The sequence below is a fragment of the Psittacula echo genome, assembly GCF_963264785.1.
Source record: "Psittacula echo genome assembly, chromosome: 3".
In the NCBI taxonomy this organism is placed as follows: domain Eukaryota; kingdom Metazoa; phylum Chordata; class Aves; order Psittaciformes; family Psittacidae; genus Psittacula; species Psittacula echo.
The window spans coordinates 90,408,147-90,428,661 of record NC_137736.1 but is presented as its reverse complement, the minus strand read 5'-3'; the positions used below and the strand labels follow the sequence as shown (position 1 = coordinate 90,428,661).

Below are 20,515 nucleotides of genomic sequence, written 5' to 3'. Positions count from 1 at the left end.
CTCTGTGTTTATTAGTATTAAGGTGTTTGTTTCCTTCTTGTTTGATTTCTATAATACGCACCATGTTTGAATACTTAGTGACACAAACCCTTCTTACTTAGTTAATTAGAATTGTGAGTTGCTTATCTGGAATAACTGTTAGAACTCTGAGTTTTCTAGTCTTGAGGCGGGGGAGATGTAGGGATTGGTGCACGGAAGATCACGTGATGTGATGGGAAGTTGCCAGGAGAGACAGGAACCAGCTGACTCTAGGGAGGTGCTTAGGCAACAGATATAAGGAATTGTAACTGCGCAATAAAGGTTGTTGACCCGCAGACCGTGAATGCTCTATGTCTCAGCCCTAGTTCAGAGGGAACTAGTGCTTCCGTCCCTCACCACACGAGTAGCGAGAAACTACAATGCTCATGTAAGGGAAATTAATATAATAGACTAAGAAGCATCCTTTTAAATAGTTACAAACTGTTTCATCACTGGACATACCCATAATATGATGATCTTCGGAAATTTCCAAGGAAGTTATGGTTCCATGAGCTAGCAGTGAATGAAAAGATGGAGTCTCACAATTTAATTTGTTTGTTCTTAATTTACAATCTGTTTTCTGGAATAAACCTCTATCGGTCAGGTAGTTTACTCTCAGAATGTCTTCAGTAGCCATAAATCATGACAGCCAAACTAAGGGATATTAAGATACAGTCATTAGTATTAGCTGTCAGGTTGGCCCACAGCATTTATTTCTTCCTTAAAATCTTGCATATTGTCCAGCCATCAGATACCCCAGCTTATACAATATAAAAATCTAGTGTAATTACATTTCTGTTGTTAAAAATGTGTTACTCCAGTTTATAATTAAATCTCCACCCAAAACTGTATCCTGATTTTTCATCACTGGCTGCATTAAAATACACTTTCAGAAGTAAAGTTCCTTAGTGAGCATAGAGACCACACAGGGAATCTGCTTCTTCTCACTGAAGCGTGGATCATCAGACTGTGATTCAAAATTGGTGGCAACCACATAGTTGATCCGTGTGAGGATCTGCATGATCTCAAGTTGTTTTCCATGCTCATTTAGCACAGAGCACAGAAACTGCACAAACCAGGAGCCTCTTCCAGGATCCCTCCAGGAGTAATAACCTGGCACTGTGGAATATGCAAACAGAAAATCTGCTTCTACTGGGATTCTGTATCTCAGATTGGCATTTGTCTCCAGAGTGTCATTTGCAGGTCCAGAGTCAGTTTGTATGCCTTCATCAAATTAAGAGCCTCTGCATGCCTGAATGAAGAATAATTTGGGTTTGCCTATAAGGCTTTTACAGTTGTCTCCTCTGAATAGCGCAATCAAACTCTAGACAGCCATGGGTCCATCCATGCCATAGACGAGTCCTTCTTCTCCATGGCTTAGAAGGGTACAGGCAAAACAAGCGGCATCACTGTGATTCTCCTCAGCAGCTTGCTTCAGTAATTTTTCCATATCACCCAGGCTTCGGTCATTGAATGTGCAAACCTCAAACCCCAAGTTCTGAAAACTCTTAGCTAAATCTCCAGCATCTTTATCAGTGCCATTGCGTGTGCCCATTCCTGCTTTGTCTTCAAAATTTTTGTTGTTTAGAATAATACATTTGCCAACTTTCTTGTAGTCTATATTATACTGTAATGTGGGTGTAACAATTCAGTACTGATTACTGAGAGAGGACTTTGTCTGTTCTTCTTCTCCATTCTTCTTTTTCCAACAAAGTAAGAATCCATGTGCAGGAGAATGGCTTCCTCGAGCACTGCAGCCTCTTGTCTCTCCCACCTGCCATAGCCAGGCTTCTGGGCTCAGGTCTACCAGTCCTCCAGAGTAACAATTTTTCAGTGAAAATCAGATGCTTAACTTCAAGTGTAGTGTGATATATTTCCACAGGGAGAGTCTTCACTTTCCATCTGTCATTATCTCAACCCTTCAGGCCCCACACTGGGGGTTGGGGGTGGGGGGATGGGAGTAGAAACCTTCGACTGCAACAGACAGTGAAGCTACCCCAGCTCCAAGCACAGCAGCTACACCACCTCCAGCGACAAGTACTGTTGCTACTCAAACCACAGTGATAATCACTGCAGCTAAACCAGAGGACCAATTCATACCAATATCGTTTGCCCCTGTACGCAACAGAAAAAGCAAAAAAGAGGCAAGAAGGGTGAAGCAAGATGGAGAAACAATGTATTCACCACCCACTCGAGCATTTGATCAGGAGTTATCATCACATGACAAAGAAGAAGAAGAGATGACTTCTTGACCTCGGACCTCAACTGAGCTATGGAATATGTGAAAAGATTTCTGGGAGGAAGCAGGGACAGGACACCTGACTCAAACTGGCCAGAGAGGTATTCCATACCACCGCACATCATGCCCGGAATGTAACTGGGAGATACTCAGAAGGGCATGCTCTGCTCGGTCAGGCTTGTTTTCGGAGGGTGGTATTATTGTATTCTCTTCCCTTGTTATTTCTCTTATCATTATTATTATTGATGGTAGCAGTAGTGATTTGTGTTATACCTTAGTTACTGGACTGCTCTTATCTCAGCCCGTGGGAGTTACATTCTTTCTATTCTCCTCCCCATTCTTCTGGGAGAGACGGCGGGGGAGGGGGGGAGTAGAAACTGCGTGGCTGACTTGCCGACTGGCTTAAACCATGACACATTTTATTTAGTTTTTCTGTGTGCATTTTGTGTATAACCACTTCCTTTATACCTTTTTAGATTTTATGCAATTTAAGTTCTTTTAATGTTTACAGTGCTACAGGTTCTTTCAGCATTCCACTTTCTCCAACAAAGTGTAATTCTGCTTCCCCATGATTCAGGTCTTTTAAAAAAAAGTGCTCCTCCACCATAAAATATATTATTATTATTTTATTCTCATAAAAAATGTTATTCACTCTGTAAAAAACAAAAGACATTCATAAAAATTAAACCTGCCTTATTTTTCACATGTAGCTCAATAAATTGTCTTTATGAGACCTCTATGTATTAAGCCATTTAAGTATTAAAGCCCCGTATTTTATATGTATTTTAGCCCCGTATTTATATGTATTAAGCCCCAATTACATCGGGGAGGAAATATTACTTATTTAGAAGATAGCTAGCTGTCTTCTGTCAGAGTATAGGTGAAGCCTCGTGGAGCACAGAGGTACCAACAGGTACCATATACATCCTGTTCCTGGCTTGCATGACTGATGAAATTATTATTTTCTCTTAATGAGAGATACCAAAATGCATTTTCCATTTTTTCAGCTAAGTGATAGGCATGGCTATATGTATGTAATTATTTCCTCAAAAAAATACTTGATAGAAGCCATATTATATATCAGGAAAAAAAACAAACAGTATTAGTCACAAATAAAAATTCTGTCTACAACTTTCTTTTCTTTTTTTTTTTTCCAGAGGTTAAACTCTCTGGTGTTTTGTCTCTTAAAGGTTTTCTTTGGATGCAGCTTATTCAAAGGCACATTTGAGAACCACAATAATGGAATGGTGGAATCTACTTTAGCTATTGCTTCTGTTAATAAATAGTAGAGAAAGCCTTTATTCAGTCTTCACAAAAAAAAAAAACCAAACACTTCATTCATTGATGGCTTGCCTTCACAAACAAACATTTGGGAAGGGCTTTACCCATGCTTACTCCAAGCTCGATGAGGACTAAAAGGGCAATGTGGGATAGGCAAATCCGTTTGGAAAAAAGGCTGATTGGTCATTCAGGATGTTTCCAAACAAGACTATCATCTCTTGGCTCAGTCTTGAGCGACCAATGTCCTGAATCACCTGCATGCAGGGTTGGGTCTGCGGCTTCCAGTGCACCCGATGACCTGCTGTTTTGCCCCTCGCCTGTCACTACAAGGCTTTGCAAGTGTGAGTAAATCCTTTGGGCCTGTGCAGTGGATTTTTTTAGGTGAGGCACAGTGTGCCTAGAACTGGCCTCACCCTTTACACCTGAGGTTTATCTGCCAGGGCCTAAGCAATATTCATTGTATAATAGTGAAAAATACAGAGAAGAGTAAGGAAATATATCTAAAAATATTTACCTATTTTACTATTTTTCACTGTTACAAATCAGTAAGGAACTCAAGAACCTCCAAATGAGGAAATTAATCTCAGCTGTTAGTTGTTTAGTATGTATATACTTAGTTCAAGCTATCTATGTAGCAAGTGAAAAAGGACATTCACAAAGTGAAGCCCATACTAAGGTTCCTTTCTCAAATCACTGTAGGAAATTACCTCCTAGAAATGTTTAGCCAACTTTAAAAAGAAGCAGATGATTAAAAAAAGTTTTTGAATAAAAGCACTAAAATCAATTCTTTGCTATCTCATTTTTTGATATTCAACTCTCACTGATCGATTGCTCATTGCAATTTTTATTGAAGTCTACAGGAAGATTCCTTTAGGAATTGTTTTCGCAGAATAAGATGAAAAGTTCTTGAAGAAAACAACCTATTCCCATTCTTCTTACTTTCTTCTCCTCCCCTTACCTTCTCAACCACTGATTGAAAATTTCATTCCAGTTGCAATCACTGGACATAACAGTAGACATGACAATACTTCATTTTTTAATAATCGTCCTGAGATCTTTGCAAACATAACTGTTTAGATTTTTCTTCAGTGAAAATGGAATAACGATTGTTTTGCAGAATGGATAAGAAAGCTAAATATGCTTAAAGAAAAGTGAAATTTATCTAGTCAAGATATTTTTTCCCCTAAATAAGTACGTGTTCCATTCATGGGAATAAATTAGTCATGTAATGAAAATATAAGCAGTCTATTAGAATATTACCATTGTGTTCTAAACCAGTTTATAATGAAAAATGACACAGGTTTAGACAAACCTCACTCATTTGAATTTGCTTAGTTGCAGTCAGTACTCGATTTTTGAAATGTTGGAGACAATTTAAAACACTGATTCTGAAATCACTTGAAAGAAGGTGCCACAGACATATTACAAAGTGGATGGATACCAAAGTTTGAATTTGTAATTAACATACCGACAGAATTAGTTTAATTAAAAGATAATAAAAAAGCTGTAATTTACTGCTGATTTTAGCATGCATTAATGACATTAAGGAAACCTACAGCATATGTAGTGTTTCTTATTTTAACAGAATAGCAATAAGCTGAATTATTTACTATTGCATGCATCACACATTGCAACATGGAAAACTTCAGTTCTAATGGTCTGGTGGTAGATCTGTTGTTCATTCAGTCATAAATAGGGTCTTGAGATTATTTTTTTACAAGTATTTCAATTTGTTAGTGTTAATGTTTGTGAGTGGGTGATCATGTCAGCTATCAGTTGCTTAGTGTAAGGCAGGCTGTCACCTTTACTACAGAGGCTGATAGTAGCCAATTTATGATATTCAAAATCTGAAGATTAAATTCTCTTCCACCTTTTTCTAATAAACTATGCTTTTTGACACTAAGGAAAAAAAGAAAGAAAAAAGATAAAAAGAAAGTGCCATGAACAAAATCCCCTTAAGGTAGGAATTCACCAGATCCCAGATTGCTTCATTCAAACTGCCAGGAGCCTTATTTTATTATATCATTGTATTGCATGCATATACTTTCTCTTATGAGTACTGAATCCTATCTGAAAGAAGCTGAACACTATATTACTGGACAGTCATTTGACACTGAGATCAACTCAGCTTGAAAAAAGTTTATGCATTAGTGTCCTGGGCCTGATCTTTTCCACTCTGGAACCCTAACACTGCACTCTAAATGGAAAAAAGGATGACAAGTTATAAGGAAACACTATATATTTCCTCCACGTGTTGATTTTAAATCTATTTTGATTAACTGAGAAAGTCGAGGGAAAGGGAAGGGTGGTTTGGTTTGGTGTGGGGTTTTTTTGTAGGATTTTTTTGGTTTTTTTCTTCCTACTGGGAAGGTAGCCAGGGCAAATTATCCAGAAATGTGTCATAATATTACAGGACCCTTATGAGAGTGTAAAGTCACATGATCTTAAGTTCCTCAAATAGTTTTTTTCTTGGCTGTAACTTTTCCAGTTTCAAAAGACAAACTAAAAAAACCCTCAAGATATATTCACACCTGTGCCTGTTAACTGTAGGGATGTATCCAGATGTGCAAAGATGGTGGGAAAAAAAAAACCAAACCCACAACCAAAAAACAAAAAAACCCCAAACAAAAACAAACTAAAAAAACCCAGAAAAAAAAACAAGACAAAGGCATTTTGAAAATAAATATTTCACCTTTCCTGTCCTCTCTCTTACTCTTTCTCTAAATAGTCTAATGTAGTGTTAGATTTTCGTATTCATGACAACCTGCACACTGTTGAGCTACTAATTTCACTTCACAAACAAAAAAAACCCCAACCTAATTTTGTGTTTGCCATGGCACAATGAGCATATGTTTTGGCTTTGTGAAGGACCTCTGCGTGTTTTAGTTCCAATTAAATGAATATTTCTTTATATATCTGCAAGCACATGAAATGGTGTGCCAGCTATATGCCTCTTGTCCCAAGAGATATGGAATATACTTCTCACAAACATTACTGTAATGCCAAAGAAAGTGAGGAGTGTTAAAAATGAGGCACAACACTATTTAAATGTTCACCATGAATAATGGTAGAATTCTGCTGAGTTATGTACAGGACAAAAGCCTCGGCAAGTTCTTATGTTAGAAGAGATCCCAAGTAGAAAGAGAAAATTAGAAAAGAAAGAAATCAAAGATAAACAGGCTCACCATGCCGTGTTTTCAGGGATGTCTTCTCGGCCAGCAACCTGAAATACTTTCTGTTTCAGTCCATGATCCGACCGCTCCCGCTGTGCCGAGCTCACACCACTCGGCTGTAGCGTGGCTGTTGCCTTTTCCATCGGATCAGGGTCTCTTGGAGTCCTCCTGCAGGCGCAGGCTCATTCCCACACCTGCGCACATGCTGTGAGCTGCTTCAGAACATTCCAGGCGGGGCAGGGTCTGTGGTGAGGCCCAGCCATGGTCACTCTGTGCCCTGAGGCTCAGCGCTGTGCTAGCAGCCGCAGGATCTGTGGCGCTGCCTCCGGGCCCATTGTTGCCGGGCCCATTGTTGCCCAGCCTGTTGTTGCCCAGCCTGTTGTTGCCAGGCCCGTTGATCTTTGCAGCCTCAGGGCAGACACCACAGGAAAATCATGCCCCACTTTCATGGAGCCGAAGGCCATTGCATAAGTATGAGCATCAGATAAATACTGAGACATTTAGCTCAGGCTGAAGTGGTGACAGATATATTTTGAAAACCTCTCTTCTTCAAAGCCATGGATTACAGGTGAAAAGGAGATTGTGGATAACCCTCATATATTTACTTGCAAACATTAATGCGTAAACACATTCAAAAATATATTCTAACTGTGAATTTTTTGGCCCTAAAGACTTATGCATGCACTAAGCCTTGGGCCTCTGAACCTGCTTTGGTTGTTCTGGGCATGAATGGAGTAGCCCAGATTACCACATCATCTGTCTCAGCACAAAACATAAATGAATCTTTTAAATCCCATATTGGAATTTTAAAATTTTCATATGGAACAATGGCCATATAATGTAGAAACAGTGCCAAATAACTAGATCATGCTGAAAGTTAATTGCTAGACACTATGTACACACGAGAAAGTGTAAGTCTGCATCAAGTGCCTCACTCCCCTGGGAATGTACTTTTTTCGGTAAAGATAAAAGATTGATAGCACAAACATGCTTTATATTTTTCTTAACAACACGTTAAGAAAACTTGTGGTATGCAAGTTAAATATTATCTGCAGTACTAACGCAAGTTCTTTAAAAGCATTTGTATTTAAAATGGAGATAGCATCTAGTGTCAGCTCAGTTTCACTACTGGTTTGCTTTCTCAGTTTTAAAAGCAATTCAGTGAGAATTCAGTATTCTACAGCATATACTTTCCCTTCCTCAGTTTAATTGTATTACAATGAGTGCATGATCTCAGCTGTGGAATAGGAGATGTGAATATTGACTTTCATTATGCTAGAAATCTTAATTTAAGCTCAGTTTCATTGTTGGTTTACCTTATCAAAATGCTCTCCAGCAAGCTGAGCTGGCGAGATAATGCAGAATGGAATATTTGTTATCACCCTCCAAATACATAAACACAGAACAAAAGTAAATAACTGTCATCTCAAAATTAACATAGTCTTCCCTAAAGAACTGCTGTTCATAAACATCTAATTAATTCAATAAAGGTATGACTAGGTTTATTCAATAGAGGAGACTGCTTAGTTATTTTTTCCTGTTACGGAGAAGGATGTGAAGGGAAAGTAATTGCAGTGGCAGCACTTCTGAAAATTCCTAAAAGTCATGGTTTGAAATTACATGAATTTTAGCTCTCATATCACTTAAATATTTAATCACTTAAATCACTTGCATAGTGCAACATCTTAACATAAGACAACTGCAAAACTGATAGCATGGTCAGTGCACATGATTTTACAGAATTATTTAGAGAACATTTTTTGCTTGCTTTGCCTCTCTTTGCCTATCTTTCCCTTGCCTTGCCTTCCCATCCTAAAGCCTTAAGGTATCTCCATATTTAGGCAACTCAACACATAGTGATTTAATTTAAACTTTAGGAAGTAAAAGTATCATTAAACACTTGCATGACTTTGTGGATTTGGCACCCCAGATCTGCCTCTGATTTTCTTGATTTGAACAACCCTAAGCTATACAACTACCTGTGGGAAAACTGATGCTTGTGAAGCTCAAAAAATAGGAAATATTAAAGCAATCCCTGCTTTTCAGCCATGCATCTACTTCCTGCCTCCTTGATTTAGTCTGTTTGAAAGATCCTCAGTAGGATCCTTAGACTTATTTATTTGAAATCTGTAATAATACAGTCACTGGCTCTTCTTGGAATAGATTTAGGACAGTGTCAAGAGGTTGACAATCTTATTCTTAAAACCTTGCTTCTTTTTTAGTGTAAAATCTTGCTCAGATTTTGCTTAAACTGAATAAGAAAAAAAATTGCTGTGGTGGTTTATCCTTGGCTGTTCAACAGGTGCCAGACAAGTTGGTATATCTCTCCTGCTCATCAGCTGGACTGGAGACAAAATACAAAATAGGGTTTGTGGTTCAAGAGAAAGATAGGGAGAGATCACTCAGCAATAATGGGTAAAACAGACTCAACTTTGGAGAAATTAGTTTATTTTCCACTAGTTTAAAGTAGGATGAGACATAAAACCAAATCTTAAACCACATTCACTCCATTGCTCTCTTCTTCCCTGGCTCAACTGCACTCCCAGTTTCAATGCTTCCTCCACAAAAGTGGAACAGAAGGGTGAGGAATGGGGAGTGCGATCAGTTCATCACACATTGTCTCTGCCATTCCTTCCTCCTCACATTCTTCCTCTGCTCCAGCATGCAGTCCCTCTGACAAGAGACAGCAACTCACAGGACCTGGGTCCTTTGTACGGGGGTCAGTCCTTCAAGCACAGACTGCTCTAGAGTGTGGGTGCCTCATGGGATCACAGGTCCTGCCAGCAAACATGCTCAAGTATGAGCTTCTCTCTCCACAGGGCTACAGTTCCTGCCAGGAACTTCCTGGACATGTGCAAGACATGTGACACTGTTCCACACGACATCCTTGTCTGTAAACTGGAAAGATATGGATTTGATGGATGGATTACTCAGTGGATAAGGAATTGGCTCAATGGCCGCACTCATAGAGTTGCAGTTAGCAGCTCAACATCCAAGTGGTCTTCACTGATGAATAGCATTCCACTCTGTTCAACATCTTTGTTGGTGACATGGATGGCGGGATCAAGCACACCTTCAGCAAGTTTGCCAATGACACCAAGCTGTGTGGTGTTTGGTGTACTGGAGGAAACAAATATCATCCAGAGGGACTTTGACAGACTTGAGCGGTGGGCCAGTGTGAAGCTTGTAAAGTTCAACAAGGTCAAGTACAAGGTCCTGCATGTGGGTTGGGGCAACCCCAAGAACCGGTACAGGTTGGATGGAGACTGGATTGAGAGCAGCCTTGCTGAGAAACATTTAGGGATATTGGTAGTATCTCTGCCCCTGATCCATCATGGGGCTGTCTAGATACCTGCTGTACTATGGACCTCCATGGGCTGCAGGGTGACAGTCTGCCTCAGCATGATCTTCACCACAATCTGCAGTGGAATCTCTACTCTGGCACTGTGCCTGAAGCACCTCCTCCACCTCCTTCCTCAGTGACCTTGGTGTCTGCAGGGCTGTTTCTCTCACATAGTCTCACTCCTTTCTCCACTGCTGTTGTTGCACAGCACTTTTCACCCCTTCTTAATTATGTTATCCCAGAGATATCACTATCACTGATGGGCTTGGCCTTGGCCAGTGGCAGGTCCCTCTTGGAGCAGACTGGCATTGGCTTTATCGGACATGAGGGAAAATTCTAGCAGTTTCTGATAGAAGTCACTCCTGTGCCTGCCAAAACCTTGCCATGAAAATCATACAGAAAATACTTGGTTTAATGCTGCATTAATCTAAAAATAGTTTCAAATAGTACATTGTCTGATCACAATACATGCAGATTTTTAGTCTTGTGTCAGTTTAATGCCAACACTATGTTAACTGGAAGACATAGATTTTAGTATTTAGTACAGTAAATATTCTCCTAAATAGTCTCACTGGTCAGGATACATCTTCCTTTATAAATTACTCACATGCAACTTTCAAGTCAGGTAGCCATGACACATTATTTGAGAAGCAATCTATTTGAGAATCGAAGTTAGAAAATAGGAAATGGGGGCAAGAAAAAAATTACTGAGAAACTCACAGCTGTTCAGGGAGAAGAAGGCTAATGATGCACAGGTCTGTATTTTCAAAATAATTATTTTTTTTTTTTGTCAAATCCTCTTGAAAAAATCTGTAAAAGAGGGTGTTTTGGCTTTTTGTCCAGTGAAAACAAATATTGAAGTTTCTTGTGTGAAACATAATACAGAAATATAGTGTGTTGTAATTGTTATCCGATTTCTGAGTTTATAAGGCTTGAAAGGGTGACCTGAACAGTGTTGTACTTGGTTACAGAATTAATGTATAATAATTATAGTTTATTTTTATGTTTATATAAATTGTGCAAAATTTGTTTCTGTAAGTATCTGGTATCCAGTGATTAAGATAATTAGATAGTTAATTTATTCAAATTGCTTGCTCTGATGAGATATTATGAATAGCATCTTTCCTATGCAAAAAAAGAAAAAAAATAATAAAGCAATTCACTTTTGAAAAATTAGTAAAGCAATTTAACTAAGTGGAAGTATCAAGAAACAGATATGGGCTTCATGGTGAGTAGTAAACAGCAGCTGCTGCTACACTGCATATATTCTTACTTTGCATTAGCTTTCTTTTTACACTAAATGAAATTAAAGTTTTGCAGCTGTGTGAATATAAATAAGCAAATATTTTATTTTAAAATTTAATTTTTTTAAAAGAAACATTAAATTAAAAATGTAACCCCCCCAAAAAAAAATAATACGACAATCTTACTGTAAATTATTTCTTCCTTCACTGTTTTTGCAGATCAAATTTTCTTAATGAGTAATAATGGGGACAGGAGAAGGAAAGGACAGTTACAATGGAGGGAAAGTATGTTTGATGGGAGGAAAAGAGGGAGTGCACTAGAATATTCTGGAACTTTTACATTGATCTGATTTGGGCTTTATCAGCAAACCTGGTCAAATTTAATTAAAGCTCTCTTTTTTTTTGCTTTTCTCCATTCACTTTGTGTGCTTAAATCCCAATCTCTCACTACAGTGCACTTGTACTCTGAGTGGAGATTGCCACTGAAGTATAGAACGTAAAAGCTATTAAAGTGATTCAACTTCTTAGGTAGGTTTCTTCCTCTAAGAATATAACTGGCATATAGATAAAACATCAGTTATAGGTGTGCCTAAATCTGCATTTATGTGTAAAAATGGCCTTTTAAAATTACCATTACTTGCTAACTCATGCCTAGATGATTGCTATTATCTGTTTACTAGTTTCATCAATGAGGTGACACACAAAGGCTTACTGTAGAGAATCTTTAGAATATCTTTCAAGTATTCTGTGAGTCAGAGACTCTTATTTTCTGCTTTGTGGTGTGTGGTAAGAACAACAATAACAATAATCTGGAGGTAATTACTGTCTCTAAATTACTTCAGTTGAGCTTTCTCTGCAATTTTGCACACTAATTTCTCAAAAAGCAGTGCACAGAATCTGTGTCAGAGGGGAAAAAACAACTGAGAAATTAAAAGGTTTTTTGTTGTTGTTACTTTCAAATAAAATCAATAGGCTAGCCTCATTTACAAGTTAAGGATTTTCTGCATAAAACACTTACTCAGTTATTTTGCGTGTATATAAAAAAAGAAGAAACCTGTATAAGCTCTGTGATGTTCCATTTGCTTTGGTAATAACACTGGTTTATCTGTTCACAGTTGTGAAAAATGCATCTGTAAAGCTCTGTGAGTGCTAAGAAACCTGTTTACAATTCTGCTTGAGTTTTCAAATTGCTTATGACATATAAACGACTAGAAGGAAATATCTGCCTGGTAGAGCAAGAGTATATAGAACATACGCAACATACATATGTCTGAGTAGTGATAGGAAGCTGGTATTTCCATAATCAGTGGATATTAGTTATGGGTCTATTTCTTTTATGGCTAAGCAAGGAGCATTTGCGAGATAGAGAAGAAACCATTTGTACTTCTCAACTCATAAAATGCGGTTAAAATGCAGATCAGGAATTTGCCAGAGCTAAGTGATAGAATTTAATCAGATCATCAGTACTGAACTTGGGAGGAAAATCTGAAAACTAGGTAGCCTCAGCACTGACTCACATAATTGCAGTACTCTAAAGACATTGTGTGAAAGGGATCAGTGTATATTAGATTTTAGCATCTTTATATTACATTGATGAATGTGCATGTTTCTTTCTGAAAGCAACATTTTGTTCATTTATTGCATGAATATGAGACTCGTTTGGCGAATGAAGTTGCTAAGCCACTGGCCATCATATTTGAAAAATCATGGCAGTCAGGTGATATTCCCAACAACTGGGAAAAGGGAAATATAACCCCCATTTTCAAGAAGAGGAAAGTGAATGACCCGGGGAACTACAAACCAGTCAGTCTCACCTCTGTGCCTGGCAAAATCTTGGAGCAAATTCTCCTGGAAGGCACGCTAAAGCACATGAGAAACAACAAGGTGGTTGGTGACAGCCAGCATGGCTTCACTAAGGGCAAATCCTGCCTGACCAATTTGGTGACCTTCTAGGATGGGGCTACGGAACTGATGGACAGGGGTAGAGCAGTTGACGTTATCTACCTGGACTTGTGCAAAGCCTTCGACACTGTCCCACACGACATCCTTGTCTCTAAATTGGAGAGACATCAGTTTGATGGGTGGACCACTCGGTGGATAAAGAACTGGCTGGATGGCCGCACACGCAAAGAGTTGTGGTCAATGGCTCGATGTCCAGCTGGAGACCAGTAATGAGTGATGTCCCTCAGGGATCGGTGTTGGGACCGGTCTTGTTCAACATCTTTGTTGGTGACATGGACAGTGGGATTGAGTGCGCCCTCAGCAAGTTTGCCGATGACACCAAGCTGTGTGGTTCGGTTGATATGCTGGAGGGAAGGGATGCTATCCAGAGGGACCTTGACATGCTTGTGAGGTGGGCTGATGCCAACCTGATGAAGTTTAACCATGCCAAGTGCAAGGTCCTACACCTGGGTCAGAGCAATCTCAGGCACAGCTATAGGTTGGGCAGAGAAAAGATTCAGAGCAGCCCTGCAGAAAAAGACTTCGGGGTGCTGGTCAATGAGAAAACGAACATGAGCCGGCAGTGTGCGCTCACAGTCCAGAAAGACAACTGTATCCTGGGCTGCATCAAAAAGAAAGTGACCAGCAGGTTGAAGGAGGTGATCCTGCCCCTCTACTTTGCTCTCATGAGACCTCACTTGGAGTATTGTGTGTAGTTCTGGTGTCCTCAACATAAAAAGGACATGGAAGTGTTGGAACAAGTCCAGAGGAGGGCCATGAGGATGACCAGGGGACTGGAGCACCTCCTGTATGAAAGTAGGCTGAGAAAGTTGGGGCTGTTCAGCCTGGAGAAGAGAAGGCTGCGTGGAGATCTCATAGCAGCCTTCCAGTATCTGAAGGGAGCCTATAAGGATGCTGGGGAGGGACTCTTCATTAGGAACTGTAGTGATAGAACAAGGGGTAAGGTTTTAAAACTTAAAGAGGGTAAGTTTAGATTGGATATAAGGAAGAAATTCTTTAGTGAGAGGGTGGTGAGGCACTGAAATGGATTGCCCAAGGAAGTTGTGAATGCTTCATCCCTGGCAGTGTTCAAGGCCGGGTTGGATGAGGCCTTGGGTGTCATGGTTTAGTGTGAGGTGTCCCTGTCCATGGCAGGGGGGGTTGGAACTCGATGATCTTAAGGTCCTTTCCAACCCTAACTATTCTATGATTCTATGTTTCTATGATTTTTATCACTTTAAAGGCTGAGCAGCTACGTTTTGGGTACATTTATATCGAAGTTTCTATTTTGATCTGATGATAGCTGCATGAGTTGATAAACCCATACTATGGAAGAAGGCTCAGTAGAGATGGGCAAGGATGATGTACTCATGAAGCTCAGGGAATAATGAAGGGTGTGAATGATCACAGCTGTTGAAAAGAAAGCTGACTTTATCTCAGTAAATAGGAGACCAAAGAGAGTGGCCTTTGTTTTAGGTAAACAACTATGTTAGTTGGGTGGATTGACTGACTGTATCACAGTTAAGTGGATCAAGTTGTTGTAGAAATATTTTTTTCCTGAGTTCATTAACAGAGTGTATCTCCCAGACTTAGACCAATATGGCAGAAATGCGTACATCTCTCAGTCCAATACAGAGTATGAAGCCTAAACAACAATCAAAAGAATTCCAAAGAGAGCAATGGGCTTGAGCTGGATTCAACCAATGTATTCCTTCCTGGAAACGGGGGATGCCCAGCATCATGACAGTGAGCATATTATAGAGACTAGTAATGGGAGTCACAGTGGTACTGTGATTGAACTGTGTATGGCAAATGCTACATTGTGCTAAATGTAAATTACATTTTATTGTGTTGTCAGTATGTTTTGTATAACTGTTCTAAATCAAAAATCTCACATAATATATCTTCAAATAAGTAAATTTAATATTAAATATTACAACCTAGTCTAGAAGAACCTGGTCAGAGAGTATTAGACTGTGACCTTATCAGGCTTTATTTCCATTTTGACAATAGCTACTTATTTTTTGAAGAACTATGACTGGAAGTTCTTCAAGAGTGTGTCTAATAAATTGCTAATAGCAAATTAGAGCTAGTCTAAAGGGAAACAAATTAGATTTCTGGAGTCTTGTTTTCTCATCACTCTGTTCCAAAAGATTGAAATAGTTTTCAGGAGAACTTATTCTTTCAGTAAATAGAAAATCATTAAGAACAGAAGCGATTATCATTGTTTTCAAATCAAATATACAGGCCAAAGAAATGTTAAAATTAGATTTGCAAGTAACATTTTTATGCTAAGAAAGAAGAATTTAAATGAAGAAATTGTTACATTTTCAGTACATTTTTTGTGTTTTACAACACATATTTTCAGGCATATTTACCTATAGATCTGCTTGTTCTTAATTATAATATATATCATTTAATAAATATATTAATGTTTGATTATGATCGTCTCTTAGGTACCAGAATGGGGTTTTTTTTAGCAGAATGAAGATTAAGTGCTGATGCAGAATAATGCACCCAGATTGTTTCAGGCAATGTCATTCCATATAACAATATTTAAACCCTTAAATTTAAAATACTGACAGAATTAAATTACAAAAAAAAAGGCCTGTTTCTGCAAGCTGTTTCACATTTAACAAATATTATAAGTCACTAAAAATATGTACATGGGAGTCAGCTATATTAGTTCCTAGTATTTTAAGATTTCCAAAAAAGAAAAATAAACAGTAAAGAGTTCACTACATTTTGCATTTCTGAGGGACGAGTTCCCAGCACCGATCCCTGAGGGACATCATTCATTACTGGTCTCCAGCTGGACATCGAGCCATTGACCACAACTCTTTGCGTGTGCGGCCATCCAGCCAGTTCTTTATCCACCGAGTGGTTCACCCATCAAATTGATGTCTCTCCAATTTAGAGACAAGGATGTCGTGTGGGACAGTGTCGAAGGCTTTGCACAAGTCCAGGTAGATAACGTCAATTGCTCTACCCCGTCCATCAGTTCCGTAGCCCCATCCTAGAAGGTCACCAAATTGGTCAGGCAGGATTTGCCCTTAGTGAAGCCATGCTGGCTGTCACCAACCACCTTGTTGTTTCTCATGTGCTTTAGCGTGCCTTCCAGGAGAATTTGCTCCAAGATTTTGCCAGGCACAGAGGTGAGACTGACTGGTTTGTAGTTCCCCGGGTCATTCACTTTCCTCTTCTTGAAAATGGGGGTTATATTTCCCTTTTCCCAGTTGTTGGGAATATCACCTGACTGCCATGATTTTTCAAATATGATGGCCAGTGGCTTAGCAACTTCATTCACCAGCTCCTTCAGGATCCGCAGATGGATTCCGTCAGGTCCCACGGACTTGTGTACGTTTAGGTTTTTAAGATGGTCTTGAACCAGATCCTCTCCTACAGTGGGCCTAGGGTCTTCATTCTCACAGTCCCTGCGTCTGCCTTCCAAGACTTGAGTGGTGGGGTCAGAGACTTTGCCAGTGAAGGCCCAGGCAAAGAAGTCATTAAGAACCTCAGCCTTCTCAAAATCCAGGATAGCCAGTTCACAGTATCACAGTATCACAGTATGTTAGAGATTGGAAGGGACCTCAAAAGATCATCTAGTCCAATCCCCCTGCCGTAGCAGGAATACCTAGATAAGGTTACACAGGAATGTGTCCAGGTGGGTTTTGAATGTCTCCAGAGAAGGAGACTCCACAACCCCCCTGGGCAGCCTGTTCCAATGTTCCGTCACCCTCACTGAGAAGAAGTTTCTTCTCAAGTTTAAGTGGAACCTCTTGTGTTCCAGTTTGTACCCATTACCCCTTGTCCTATCATTGTTTGCCACTGAGAAGAGCCTGGCTCCATCCTCGTGACACTCCCCCTTTATATATTTATATACACGAATAAGGTCACCCCTCAGTCTCCTCTTCTCCAAACTAAAGAGACCCAGCTCCCTCAGTCTTGCCTCATAAGGGAGATGCTCCACTCCCTTAATCATCTTAGTTGGCCCGCGCTGGACTCTCTCCAGCAGGTCCCTGTCCTTCTTGAACTGAGGGGCCCAGAACCAGACACAATATTCCAGATGCGGTCTCACCAGGGCAGAGTAGAGGGGAAGGAGGACCTCTCTCGACCTACTGACCACCCCCCTTCTAATACACCCCAGGATGCCATTGGCCTTCTTGGCCACAAGGGCACAGTGTTGGCTCATGGTCATCCTGCCGTCCACTAGGACCCCCAGGTCTCTCTCCCCTACACTACTCTCTAACAGGTCGTTCCCCAACCTATATTGGAACCTGGGGTTGTTCCTGCCCAGATGCAGGACTCTACACTTTCCCTTGTTATATTTCATCAAGTTATTCCCTGCCCAACTCTCCAGCCTGTCCAGGTCCCACTGGATGGCAGCACAGCCTTCTGGCGTGTCAGCCACTCCTCCCAGCTTAGTGTCATCAGCAAACTTGCTGATAGTACACTCAATTCCCTCATCTAAATCATTGACGAATATATTAAATAATACTGGTCCCAATACTGACCCTTGAGGCACTCCACTAGATACAGGCCTCCAACTAGACTCTGCCCCATAGACTACAACTCTCTGGCTTCTCTCCTTCAGCCAGTTTGCAGTCCACCTCACTACCCGACCATCCAGTCCACACTTCCTCAATTTAGCTATGAGGATGCTGTGGGAGACTGTGTCAAATGCTTTGCTGAAGTCCAGGTAGACCACATCTACCGCTCTGCCATCATCCATCCACAATGTTATTTCCTCATAAAAGGCTAGGAGGTTGGTCAAGCATGACTTCCCCTTGGTAAAGCCATGTTGACTGCCCCTCATAACCCTCTTATCCTTGACATGCCTTAAGATGGCATCAAGGATAAGGTGTTCCATCACTTTCCCAGGGATGGGAGTGAGGCTGACCAGTCTATAGTTACCCGGGTCCTCCTTCTTGCCCTTTTTGAAGACTGGAGTAACATTTGCTTTCCTCCAGTCCTCCCGATATCTCCCGATATCTTCCGGACGGGGCCTATGTTGTCCCTAGTCTGGCTTTTATTCACTAGGTATCTATAGAATCCCTTCCTGCTATCCTTAACATCCCTAGCTAAGTTCAATTCTAACTGCGCCTTAGCTTTCCTCACCTGGTCCCTAGCTTCCCGGACAACATCCCTGTATTCTTCCCAGGCCGCCTGTCCCTGCTTCCGCCTTCTATAAGCCTCTTTTTTCCTTTGAATTTTCCTGAGCAGCTGCTTATCCATCCAAGGAGGTTTCCTGTCCCTCCTGCTGCACTTCCTTCTAGTTGAGATGCAACACTCCTGAGCTTGTAGCAGGTGATCCTTGAATAACAACCAAGAGCCTTGGGCCCCCTGCCCTCTAGGGCTGTATCCCATGGAACCTTAATGAGCAGGTTCCTGAAGAGGCCAAATTCTGCTCTCTTGAAGTCCAGGGCAGTGAGCTTGCTGCACACTCTTCTCACTGTCCTGAGGATGCCGAATTCGACCATCTCGTGGTTGCTGCAACCAAGGCTGCCCTGGAGTGTCTCATTTCCAACCAGCCCTTCCCTCTTGGTGAGCACGAGGTCTAGCATGGCACCTCTCCTTGTCGGCAGCCTCTCTCTCATTCCCCACCTTCTTTCTCTCCCCCCACTCCCAGAGGGATGGGAAAGAGAATCAAAAGAATGTAGCTTCCACGGGTTGAGATAAGAACAGTCCAGTAACTAAGGTATAACACAAATCACTACCGCTACCACCAATAATAATAATGATAAGAGAAATAATAAGGAAAGAGAATACAACACCTCACCACTTGCGGACCCATAACTCACCCCCATCCAGCAGTGAAATAGCCCTTCCAGGTAACTCCCAGTTACATCCTGGGCATGATGTGCTGTGGTATGGAATACCTTTTTGGCTAGTTTGGGTCAGATGTCCTGTCTCTGCTTCCTCCCAGCTTCTCCTCCTCCCTGGCAGAGCATGAGACTCGCGAAGTCCTTGATCAGACCAAACATCGGTGTTATCAGCTCTGTTCCCAGGCTGAAAGTCAAAAACACAGTGCTGCAACAGCTACTAAGAAGGAGAAAAAATGACTGCTGCTGCCTAATCCAGGACAGGCTGGAAACCTTAAGGTGAAAAGGATTATTTCAAGAACCTATAAATTAAGGTCTTTATTTGTTAGCAGCACATGCCCCAGTGACCAGCTACAATTTGGTGCTCTTTAAGCTCAGCTGAAAGTATTGAAAAGTTCAGAATGATTCTTTATTTTTTACTTGGCTGCTGTCAACCAATGATAAAATTCTAAATCGAGATATTTTCTGGGGAAAAAAAGCACAATATTTCAGCAGTCTTAGTAAAAAGATTTACTAAAATAATACTAAAATGTAAAAGAAAAATGTTAATGAGAAATCAGATCTCTGCAACTATCAGAGTTGTAATATATGATATTACTAAAGGAAAAAAATTACTAAAAAAGAACACATAGAAGGGCTAGGAGAAAATTATAGCTGTCTATAAGAATATAAATAAGAAAAAAAAAAAAGATTGCAACCTTACTATTACATACCAAGATTAAGAGTTTCCTCTACTTTTTTCTTTTTTTTTTTTCCTTTAAAAAAAAAAAAAAAATAAGGTCTTCTTAGATTTTTTTTTTAATTATCCTTTTTTGTAAAAATATGAAAATTGTTAATCCTTAGAAATACTAAGCCTTTGGAAAGCCTGGAACAGACTGTAAGGCAGACATTTGCATATGTCAGCTTCACTACAGTAAAGTAAACAAGCCTCAAAGCAAGGAAATTAATATGCATGATATTCCCTTATTTCCTTTAAAAGACTTTAATAAGCATTAGGAACTCTCAAAAACTCTATTGAAGCTATATTTTTCAACTTGCAAGTCCTTATAACGATATTAACAAGATCAAAATATACCTATAAAGGTTAGTGGAAATAATAGCAATGTAAAGAATTCACTTCTTACTTCTCAGTCAAGTTTGAATAGCTTAGTTCCTAGTGCACATTTAATAACTGTGACCATCCAAAATATGTAGAATTAAATGAAAAAATAAATTGCTGAGAGGGATTACTCAGTCTTCATCCTAGGAGGTTTTCAAGAGCATACTAAATATAATCTTAAGCATTCTGATCTGACCTCACAGCTGACTCTACTTTGTCCAGAAAGTTGGACTAGAGACACTCTGAGGTCCATTGCAATCTCAATTATTCTGCTATCCTAGTATTTTATGCAGACAACAGTATTTATTCCGTGTATAACTGAACACAAATTTATTCTCAAATATCCATTCTATCA

At 40.0% G+C, this 20,515-nt stretch overlaps 1 pseudogene across 1 annotated transcript; it reads right to left on the bottom strand.

Moving 5' to 3' along the window:
- Window positions 1–907: 907 nt before the first annotated feature.
- LOC308219007 (caspase-7 pseudogene) lies at window positions 908–6,854 on the bottom strand (annotated as a pseudogene). The gene is made up of 3 exons: window positions 6,724–6,854; window positions 5,341–5,437; window positions 908–1,717 (listed from the first exon to the last, which is right to left on the bottom strand). The product of its transcript is annotated as a caspase-7 pseudogene (transcript).
- Window positions 6,855–20,515: the final 13,661 nt, after the last annotated feature.